Raw genomic sequence first — 12173 nt, 5'->3', positions numbered from 1 at the left:
TAAAATTATACATGTCCTTTGACCTAACAATACCATTACTAGGCATGAATCCCAAAAGAGATTTAACAAAGGAAGGAAAAAGACTTATATGTGCAAAAATATTTATGGAAGTTCTCTTCTCAGGGCAAAGAATTGGATATTAAGGGATGCCTATCAATTGGAGCATGGCTGAATAAATTGTGGTATGTGATTATGATGGAATGTTATTGTTCTATGGAAAATAATGAGCAGGATGCTCTCAGAAATTCTTCCATGAACTCAAGCAAAGTGCAATGTATTATGTACAAAGTAATAGTGATATTATTGAATGGTCAGCTGTGAATGACTGCTATTCTCAGCAATACAATGAATGATCCACCACTACTCTGAAACACTTATGAAAAATGCTATCTATACCCAGAGAAAGTACTGCTTGTGTCTTATACAGATTGAAGCATATTATATTCTTTTTTTTCTTTTTGTACTTTATTTTGCTTGTAGGTTTTGTTTGTATTTTTGGAGGGGGGAGATCTATGTTTTCTTTCACAACACGACTTTCATGGAAATGTTTTGCATAACTTTACATGTGCCTTCTTAGTAAGGGTAGAAAGGAAGGGAGAGAATTGGAACTCAAAGTTTTAAAAACAACTGTAACTGGTAAAATAGAAATATTTAGGGAAAAAAAAGAGATGCTCACACCCATGGTCTCAATGTCCTTTACCATCCTGGCTGCCCTTCTCTAGATACTTTCCACTTTATGAATATGAGGCCACCCTCCCAGATTTGCACACAATACTCAAACTCTATCCCAAGAATATTGGTAGATCATCTAATGTTACTTACATTCTAAACTTTTAATTGTAGAGACCAGCTAAGACAAAGTTTTCTTTTTGTATGTCAAGACCTATGAATGAGAATAACAATACAAAAATGGTATGTGAATCATTTCTGTATGCTTTAAATATTTTTAATTAATTCTACTTTAAAAATTTCATTTTATTTCATAAATTAAGCATTTCTGTAACATAGTAGAATAAATGATTGTACATAAAACTGCAAATATATTATGTATAACCTGCCATTTCTTTTAAATATGATAGTTATATCATGCAAAGTTAAATATAAAGTTATATTGTAGAATAAAATATGTAAATTTGTGTAAAATGTAAATTTCTTTTATTTCTTCCTCTTATCCCACCATGAGACATAAATATGTGTTTATATAAGAATTATTTTATACATACTTCTATTTATCAGTTTTTTCCCTGGATGCAGATTGTGTCTTCTTTCACATGCCATTTGTAGTTAATTTGAGTATTCATAATAGCCAAATGACTTAGTCATTCAAACTTCTTGTTAAAAAAATATTGCTGTATACTGAAAGTATACTGTATACTGTATACTTTCTTGGTTCTGCTCATTTCTTTGTGCTTTTGCTTAATGTACTCTGAAAATCATGGAAACTTGAAATCCTTCAGAATCCATATTCATTAAATAATACCAGGATCATGTGTTAATGAATGTTAAATTCTTTCTTTGAAGATAGGAACTATTTCTTTTATTGTTTTTTTTTTAATTTCTAGTACTTGTAACAGTATCTGGCAAATAGTGGGAGCTTAATAAATGCTTGGTGGATCAAACTGAATTAGTGTCTCATAGTGTCTCACTTCTTCACAAGGATGTGAAGTCATATATCTTCAGTGAGGTCCTTTCCCTCTCTTACCTTTCTAGATAGTAATCAGGAAAAAGAAATTTACTAGAGAGCTGAGCAATAAAAAGCAAATAATTCCCTCAAAGATTTGTAAATGCTATTCAAATCTCTTCCTAACCACAAAAAAAAAAAAAAAAAAAAAAAAAAAAAAAAAAGAGAGAGAGAAAGGAAAAAAGCCCAACAAATAAAACTAGAGGAAGAGGTCAGAAATGTTTTCAAAGGTTATTTGGAGAAAGGGAAAAGCTGATGTCTTATCTATTGACTAAAAAGTCTCACTAACCTTATTACTACTATTAATCCTAGAGACTTACCCACACTATGCTATGATTGCGTGAGAATTGTATCCACTCCTAGATGACCATCCCTGCTGATGGGGGGGGGGGGGCTGAGATGGTCAAAGCTATTAAAATCTTCTCCCACCAACTCTACATATTATCTGCTTAGAGCTTTACCCTTTAAAAAGCAAAAAGAACTACTCTGTTTAAGCCCAGGAATCTAGTCCCTATCCTAGTAGCCTGAACCTATGGAGATAAATTTACCTTAAGGAATCAGGAATTTCTAAGTCATCCTGGTTCCCATATCAGAGTGATTGCTGCTCCACCTTGTCTGCATCCCTTCCCCGTCTCCCCAGCTTACTGCCAGATTTGAGTTAGGAAAACCAGGGAGAGAACAATTTGGCATTCCACAACTCTACCCAGAATAGAGCAGCACTCTCTCCCACTTCAGCATATCACAGGGGAAGGTCTTTTCTTCCTTGTGCCCCTCCTCCATCTCAGCCCTACCTCAGGGACTAAAGAACTTACCATTACCTTAGCCTATTCCTTGCCCACCTCGGAGCTAAGTTAGAGGAGGAAGGTTAGAGGAGGAAGATGAGTATCCCATCAATTTCCAATTCTTAAGCCCTACAAAAAGAGCTAATACAAATATTTTTGTATATATAGATCCTTTCCCTTTTTAAAAAAATCTCTTTGGGACACAGACCCACTAGTGGCATTGGCTAAGTCAAAGAATATACAGAGTTATACAACCATTTGGGAGCAGTTAAATATTTCAGTGGATAAGTGCTTGTCCTGGAGTCAGGAGGACCTGAGTTCAAATCTAGCTTTAGACACTCACTACCTGTGTGATCCTGGGAAAGTCACTTGACTTCTGTTTGCCTTACTTCACTGGAGAAGAAAATGGCGAACCACTAATATCTAGGCCAAGACACTCCATGGACAGTATTGTCCAAGAAGTCGGAAAGAGTCAAGCACTATTGAACAACAGCAATAATCTGTTGGGCATAGTTACAGAATGGTTGGATCAGTTCACAATATCACTAGAAGTACATTAGTGTCCCAATTTTTTTCACACTCCCCCTTCCAATATTTGTCATTTTCCTTTTGTCATATTACACAATCTGATAGATGTGAGGTAGCATCTTAGTTATGTTAATTGTTTCTAATCGAGTCATTTAGATTATTTTTTAAATATTATTGTAGATGAGTTTCTAGTTTTTTAAAGAAAAGACATGCCACAAAATACTGCATATTAATAATTTAAAATAAAAAAAGAATTTAGTAAACAGTCACTAAATCTAGCCCCCTAATTTCAACTTCTGCTTTATGACTGTTGCTTTACAGGACTTGGATGAGTTTCCCAGAATTTTGAGAAATGGTGAATTTGCCCCCAGATTACTAAACAAAGACCCTTTGATATACTAATTTTATGATTTAAATTAATGTGGCAGCATGATACAACAAAGAGCATAGAACATTAGTGTGAAATGGTCAGGGTTCTTCTGTGACTTCTGCCACTTATTAGCTAACTGACTTTGGGCCACTCATCTAAACATGCATCAACCACAATATTTGTACTATCTGTATTCCGTGGTTGTTGTAAGAGATAATGATTATCAAATGAAACAAAATTAGTAAAATGTTACATTCATGCATATGATCTTAGAGTTACAGAAGGCTGAAAAAATGAAAAATAATTTCCTTCCTACAAGCAGAAATAAATGAATAAAATGAAGGAAGGAAGGAAAGAAGAAAAAAAAATTGTTAAATGCCAAGACCTGTCTAAAATACAAACAAGGAAGACTGTCCCTGCCCTATGAGTTTATATTCTAATAGAAGACAACACTTTCAGAGGAGGGGTGGCTGGCAAGGGTGTTTTAGTCTGGGAAATCACAGGGATTGTAAATGGAGTAATAAATATGACCCTTCTAGGAATGATATTATTAAAAGGATTACTGTTCTCAACCTAGTTAGAAATTAGATTAGATTGCTTTCTTTTATATAATAACTCCAAACTCCAAACTTCAGTAGCGTATCTCTCTAGAAGCAACTTTTCTCTTGTTAATACGAAATGAATTGTCAACTTCAAAAGTCTTAAACATACTACTTTTGCAAAGATTCCTGCTTCTATAAATATAATGCTCCTTGGGGTCAGAAGCTGCCATGCCCTAAAATAGAATAAATATACTCTAAGATGTGCAAATCATATGACATATACATATAGGGGCTTTTCTTCTACCCTTGAGAATCTAAGAGATGGAAGGCAGATTTTGATATCTACTATCAACCACTATCCTCCTCTAAATAAATAAAAAAATACAGACTGGACCTCTGCTTTCATTGGACTAGGGAGCTCCAAGATGACGGGTCTTTCTCTATCAGTATAAGTAAGCATCCTTCTCTCCAGTTCATAATCTCTGAGAATTGTTTACAGAGCACTGAGAAGTCACACAGACAGTATGCGAATGTTAGAGGTTGACCTTAGACCTTGTTTTCCTAACTGCCAATGGAAAGAAGTAGAAATTCAAGAGGTACACCCACTGAGAAGCACTTGCACCTGAAACCCAGATCATCCTAAAACAGATTGGGAATGCTAGACCAAGCTCTGAATGCCACTGAAATGAATTCAGAACCACTCCTTCAGGACTGAACGCCAACGTGACATCACTTCTACTATATGTACAGGAAATTGACAGTTGTGTATGGGCCTGTAGAAAAGATTAAGATCTAAATAGCGGCGGTTCTATAGCTTAATATTTTAATCCACCACTCATCTAAACACAGTATTCTACCAAAAATATTCTATTTCATGTACTACTGTAACCTTTAAAAATGTTCATATGGGATAAATAGTATGCACCAGCACATAGCAACTCACCAGTTTGGAAGCAGTGGTTTAGGGGAGTTAATTAGCTCAATCAGTAGCAGATAAGGATTTGTATATTCATTCCCTAAATGTTTACTGAGAGCCAGGACCTTTTTTTTTTTTCCTTTCAGTTTTCAACTTTCTGCAATCTCAAACACAATGGAAGATATAATGATGAGTTAAAATAGTTTCTGTCCTGAAGTAGTATGTTAGATTTATGCTATCAGGTAGCCAGAGATTATCCTAGCAAAATATTTTGTAAATTCTTGCCATTTGTTACAAAGGGAAGTTAAGCTGCCCACAGAAAAGGGTATCCACTTCTGTAAATGTTTTTCACCACTTTTTCCTAAAAGATGATTAAAACATGCTTTACAGAACCAGGAAAACAGTATACACAAAGATTGCAAGAATGAAATGAAAAAACAAAGATCACAAAACAATCAAAGTGGAATTATGTGAAATTATAAAACAACCAAGCGTGGTACCACAGAGAAAAATATGAGAAAATATCTACTCCCTGCCCATTTCTTTGAAGAGGTAGAGATTCATGGTTGTGGAACACTGCATTCAATGCCAGATTTTTTTCCCCCAAAAGTATTGATTGATTTTGCTTAAAAAAAAAGTTTTTCTTTTTTAAAAATTATTTCTCATAATGGATAGCTTTCTAAAAAGGGGTAGAGAAATACAGAAGGAAACAAGCACTATAAAAATAAAAATAAAATAGCAACAAAATCTATTTAAAAACAAAAATGAAAATAAAGAAAAAATGCATGCTTAATTCATGGGAGATCAGTAATGTCATTTCTGCATACCAAAAATGATATTATTTTATTATGGAGAATGAAATCAAAAGAAAGAGAGAGAGATAGAAATACAAAGGAAGGAAAGGAGTAAAGGAGGAGAGGAGCAGGAAGGAAAAAACCACAGATCATTCAGGATAGAAAAATCACTGAAAATCTTTGTATATTCAATCTTTTAGAATTCCTCATTTCTTTATACTTTCAGTTTTACTCTTACCCTTGTATAGTGAGGCAATTCTTCCTCATTCTCAATACATCAAGAAAATTATAACTAAAGTTGTCAACAAGCCCTTGCCTGGAAGATCTAGTCAGTGTCAATATGGTGCAAACTTTGAACAAAGTTTTTATTAGTATGTATCCAAGACTCTTATTTAAATTCTAAGACAAAGCAAAAACTTTGAAAACAGGTTTTTCTCCAGGCTACCACTCTAAGAAAAATTCTTATCCTGTATTCTTCAAGGGCCTCTCTTTTTGTCAGGTTCCTAATTCTACTTTTTGATCCATACTTGACAAATAACTGTTTTACATTAAGGGTCCTTTGATGCAACTTTAGCCAATACATTATTATTTTAGTGTTTAGAACCATGTGACAAAGATATTACTTTGTAGTACCTAGAACTTTATCAAAACATTTCCATTTAATTTTACCAAACTGCTTTCATTTTTTCCCATAAACTGGGGAATATTAAAAGTAAAGACATCTAAATTCAATCATATTTTCGTATTGGCTATGTTCATAATACTCAGGGCTATCCCTAGAGAAGATTTCAGTGGGCCTAAGATAAATTATATTCTTCCATACTCTGCATTTTCATATAGGTAAAATTGGGTTTAAATGATCATAGAAAACTTTACAGGGAGATGAACATTTCAGGAAATACGAAGCTTTGAGAAGGGGAAGTCTACTATGTTTTCAATCATAGAGTAATACGTTGTATTGTAGATAATATTTTAAAAGGGATTCAAGCTAGAAAAAGGAGGGCAACTAAATGGCTAAGGGAAGATAATGGTATAAGAATATTGATTAAAGAAGCTGAAGATGTTTAGTTTGGGGAAGAGAAAACTTAATAGCAGTGAGTGTGGTCATTCTCAAGTTTTTGAAAGGCAGCCAGGGAGAAAAGAGATTGGATATTGGATACCAGAAGTCAAAACTAAGAATAATGTATACAAAAGTCTAGAGAGAGAGAATTAGGCTGGAAGTAAGAAAGAAAAAAAATCTTTCCTAAACATTGGTGTTATCCCCCAAAACCATTTGGTATTGGTTAAGAAATAGACTAGTTGATCAGTGGCATAGGTTAGGTTCACAGGGCAAGATAGTGAATAAAAATAGCAATCTAGTGTTTGACAAACCCAAAGATCCCAACTTTTGGGATAAGAATTCATTATTTGACAAAAACTGCTGGGAAAACTGGAAATTAGTATGGCAGAAACTAGGCATGGACCCACATTTAACACCACATATTAAGATAAGATCAAAATGGGTCCAAGATTTAGGCATAAAGAATGAGATCATAAATAAATTAGAGGAACATAGGATAGTTTACCTCTCAGACTTGTGGAGGAGGAAGGAGTTTGTGTCCAAGGGAGAACTAGAGACCATTATTGATCACAAAATAGAAAATTTTGATTACATCAAATTAAAAAGCCTCTGTATAAACAAAACCAATGCAAACAAGATTAGAAGAGAAGTAACAAATTGGGAAAACATTTTTACAGTTAAAGTTTCTGATAAAGTCCTCATCTCCAAAACAAACAGAGAATTGACTTTAATTTATAAGAAATCAAGTCATTCTCCAATTGACAAATGGTCAAAGGATATGAACAGACAATTTTCAGATGATGAAATTAAAACTATTTCCACTCATATGAAAGTGTTCCAAATCACTATTGATCAGAGAAATGCAAATTAAGACAACTCTGAGATATCATTACACACCTGTCAGATTGGCTAAGATGACAGGAACAAAGAATGATGAATGTTGGAGGGGATGAGGGAAAACTGGGACACTGATGCATTGTTGGTGGAGTTGTGAAAGAATCCAACCATTCTGGAGAGCAATCTGGAATTATGCCCAAAAAGTTATCAAAATGTGCATACCCTTTGACCCAGCCATACTACTACTGGGCTTATACCCCAAGGAACTACTAAAGAAGGGAAAGGGACCTGTATGTGCCAAAATGTTTGTGGCAGCCCTTTTCATAGTGGCTAAAAGCTGGAAGATGAACGGATGTCCATCAATTGGAGAATAGTTGGTAAATTATGGTATATGAAGGTTATGGAATATTATTGCTCTGTAAGAAATGACCAACAGGAGGAATACAGAGAGACTTGGAGAGACTTACATCAACTGATGCTGAGTGAAACGAGCAGAACTAGAGGATCATTATACACTTCAACAATGATACTGTATGAGGATGTATGCTGATGGAAGTGGATATCTTCAACATAGAGAAGAGCTAATCCCATTCCAATTGATCAATGATGGACAGAATCAGCTACATCCAGAAAAGGAACACTGGGAAATGAGTGTAAACTGTGAGCATTGTTTTTTTTGTTTTGTTTTGTTTTGTTTTTCTTCCCAGATTATTTTTACCTTCCGAATACAATCCTTCCTTTGCAACAGCAACAACAAAATTCGGTTCTGCACATATATATTGTACCTAGGATATACTATGAGATATTTAATATGTATGGGAATGCCTGCAAATCTAGGGGAGGGGGTGGAGGGAAGGAGGGGAAAAACTCGGAACAGAAGAGAGTACAAGGGATAATGTTGTAAAAAAAATTTTTTTACCTATGCATATGTACTGTCAAAGAAAATGTTATAATTATAAAAATTAATAATAAAAAAAATTGGTGTTATCCCAAAGTGGAATGACCTGCCTTGACAGAGTACAATAAGTCCTTACAAGAGACAACTAATTGGGAATGTTATAAGAAAAGATTCTTAATATGGGGGCTCTAATAGGATCAAGAACAAAAATCTAGGCCCCCAAATTTAGATACTGAAAGCACCCCAGGGGAATCCAGTCTTTATTTATTTTACCCATGTTAAAACTGAAACCCAGGAAGATTAAGAGCTTTACAGAAAATACTACATTTAGAGTCTAGATGACATCCAAGTTTTCTTCCAATTTGGATTTTGTGATCCTGTTAATTAATCTCTTGTTCTGTTGTTCTCATTCTTTGTGACCCTGTTTGGGTTTTTTTTTTTTTTGCAAAGATGCTGGAGTGATTTGCCTTTTCCTTCTCTAGCTCAGTTTGTAGGTAAGGCATACAGGGTGAAGTGATTTACCGAAAGTCACACAGCCTGGAAGTCTCTGAGGCCAGATTGGAACTCAGAAGATGAGTCCTTCTGGCCCCAGACCCGGTACTCTATTCACTGTGCTGACTCGCTGCCACAAAACTATTTAATATAACATAATTGGAAAGCAGTGTGTAATTATAAGATATTTTTACACACATTATCTCATTTGAATCTTGTGATAATTCTGTGGAATAGGTATGATCCTCATTTTACAGATAAGAAAAATCAGAGAAATTAAACAAATTGTCCAAGATCACAAGTAGTTGAGCCTAGACATTACAGTTAGATCTTCTGACTCTCAAGTTTTGGTTCATGATAGAGCACTGAATGAGTTCATATCCAGCCTCACATACTAGCTTTATGATCCTGAGTAAGTTACTTACTACATATTTGCCTCAGTTTTCTCTTCTGTAAAATGCGATTAATACTAGCACTTATCTTTTTTTCCCCTGAGGCTGAGGTTAAGTGACTTGCCCAGGGTCACACAGCTAGGAAGTGTTAAGTGTCTGAGACCAAATTTGAACTCAGGTCCTCCTGAATTCAAAGCTGGTGCTCTATCCACTGCGCCACCTAGCTGCCCCGATACTAGCACTTATCTCTCAGAATTGTTGTCAGGATCAAATGAGATCAAAACTAAAATATTTAGCACCAGTGCTTGGTACACGATAAGTTCTATATAACTGTCAGCTATTATCATGATTATTGATTGCTTCATTGATCCCTGCATCTCAATATGGACACAGAGATAGGGATAAGGATCAGACTTCTTATTTGGTATAGGAGCTTCAGGGTGAGGAAAAGTATTTATCAAAGCCAACTGAGAATCTTGGAATGAATTGTACAAAGTCACACAGATAGTATGTGTCAGAGGAGGGACTTGGACTTAGGTTTTCCTTTAGTTTCAAGGCCAACTGTTTATTCAATCCAGGCTAGGGAAATAAATAGTAAATAAATAATAGCTCACATTCACATGGCACTTAACAGTTTACCAAGCACTTTCCCTGATGCAATCCCATTTCCCTCAGTATCTCCATTTTGCAGATAAGGAAACTTAACTGGAAACAGTTACAGTGACTTGCCCATGGTCAACCCAGCTATTCAGAAATTCATTTGATGGCTCTGTGCTCTAGTTTTTCCAACTGGTAAAGGAGAATAACATTTAGTGGGAAAGAATGGTGGTCTATAAAACAGTGTGCCTCAAACAGAGCCAAGATCCTAATTTGATTCATAACAACTTGCCATAACTTTTGTTGAATAAAACATTCTAAGTGAAAGTCTGGGTGGAAATTCTATTGCTAATGCCACAATATATTAAGATAACCAACAGATCTTTAAACACTCATTTATCTCTCATTTCTAAGCGCTGCAAAATAGAAAAAAAAAAAAAAAAAAAAAAAAAAAAAAAAAAAGCAATAACTCACTTTCCAAAAGCAAAATATATCTACTTGTAAGAGAAGAAAAAGTCGGTCATATCGCAACGTTTTATTTTTGCCTAACTGGGACTTAAACATTTAGGAACTACTTGGACCACACCTTCTGTGCACCTACTTTCCTTCCCCTCTTACTCCACCCCAACCTTCCCCAGAAGACGAGGCAGCACCCAGCTTCTATCCTTCCCAGCCCACACCCATCCTTACAACCCACACAGAGTCCCCTCCTCAACAGGAAGTATCTCGGACTAGAGTGTCGCCTACAGTCCGATTCACTTTTTGGATACCCAGGTGTGGACAGCTCGCTCAGTCAAATACAGCTTCTTTCCTCTACACGTTTGTATTTTAGCAATATATTCTCACATATGTAGAGGAAGAAACGGATACAGGCGGACACAGGCACAGAGACTGAGACAGACGAACAGAACTGCAAGTCGTTCCTGAGTGTGAGTGTGTGTGTGTGTGTGTGTGTGTGTGTGTGTGAGACGGTCAGACAAGAGGACCTGGCATTTTCAGATCTTCTCCGGCAAGCATAAGTCCACGGCCGCCGGAGCGCTGGAAGAGGTTCCATCCGACCCGACTAGATCGGCCCCACGAACCGCCTCTCCTGCCCAGGGAACCCAGACCCTAACCTGGCCCAGGAGCGCTGCTTCCCCGGCTTCCCGGAACGAGGCAGAACTCACCTCGAGGGTCGTGGAGTCAATCCTTCTGTTTGAAGACCAAAGGCCTCTGAAAAGTCCCGCTCCGACCCAGAAAGGCAGCAATGGCACGAGATGTTGCTGAGAAACTCGCCATTAATAAAATCATAAGGCAGGCTGAACCCGCGCAGTCGCAACTTGGGGAAAAGTTAGTTTCTTTTTCGTGTCAAAATAAACCTCTCTCCAGCCCAGAGCGAGAAGGAAGTGATTGGGAGTGACCCCCGAGTCCCGCCCATATAAACTCCGGGACTGCAATAGTAGTAAAGGGAGGGGGGGGCAAGCTCCCAAAGAAAGAGGGAGGGTATGTGGGGCCCCGAGAGGCCCCAGCAAAGGCCGATTCTGGAGCTCCCCGTCCCGTCCAGCCCGCCCCGCTCACCTGGCTTTTCCGAGGGTCCGGCGAGTCTGTGACAGCGGGGGAGGCGCGGTGGGGAAAGGTGACACGCTGTGGGGAGCTTTCCGAACCTGGGAGCACGGACTAAGTGCGGGGGCACTGCGGTGTGGATGGGCAACAATGCAGGATAAAAAGCCGGGAAACTGCAGGGACGTGCCAGGCGCTTCCGAGGTCCTGCGCGCATTCAGCCGCTACAACTTTTATACCGAGGGACAAGTGACTAACTCCCCGCCCAAAGTGGACCGGACCGCGGAATATTTCACGGAAACGTATCTCATTTACATATTGGGAACACCAATGGTTACCGCCTTATCCGCGCCGATTTTATTTACTTCGCGAAAAGCAATACTGTATCACTACACAGAAAAGTAGTGCTAAGTAAAGACGCACAGACAGTACGACAGGTTTTTGTTTGTTTGTTTGTTTGTTTTACAAATAAACTAGGTTTTCAACTTAGTGGGTAATAATTTTGTTTGACACTTTCTTTAAAAAAAGCAAAATTCTCTTAATATGTAAGAGAAAAAAAAAGATGTCATTTATATCAGAACATTCGACAGGTGGGTTTTTGTCCAAATTAAATGTTTTAAACTTTGGTAATCTAATGAGGAATATGAACCCCCCCCCTTTCAGATTAATGTTTTAAAGTAATAACAGGAAAAACTAAGTTTCAGGTGGAAGTTAATGAACATTAAGATGCATTCTTCCCTGTCCG

General features: G+C 37.0%; 1 protein-coding gene across 4 annotated transcripts in view; it reads right to left on the bottom strand.

Moving 5' to 3' along the window:
• Positions 1–11757, bottom strand: part of RIPK1 (receptor interacting serine/threonine kinase 1) — a 37082-nt gene extending 25325 nt beyond the window's left edge. The window contains exons 1-3 of one of the 4 annotated variants that reach the window (XM_074270577.1): positions 11447–11637; positions 11056–11207; positions 823–883 (exon numbers count right to left, since the gene is read on the bottom strand). The gene's annotated coding sequence lies outside the window, so the exon portion shown is untranslated. Of the gene's footprint in view, positions 1–822; positions 884–11055; positions 11208–11446 lie in introns of those variants that run through there. The other 3 variants (XM_074270587.1, XM_074270607.1, XM_074270596.1) reach the window with 3 other exon arrangements.
• Positions 11758–12173: the final 416 nt, after the last annotated feature.

Source organism: Sminthopsis crassicaudata, chromosome 1 (genome assembly GCF_048593235.1).
Source record: "Sminthopsis crassicaudata isolate SCR6 chromosome 1, ASM4859323v1, whole genome shotgun sequence".
In the NCBI taxonomy this organism is placed as follows: Eukaryota; Metazoa; Chordata; class Mammalia; order Dasyuromorphia; family Dasyuridae; genus Sminthopsis; species Sminthopsis crassicaudata.
Note: the sequence above shows the minus strand (reverse complement) of the source record. Positions and strands in the feature narration are given on the sequence as shown.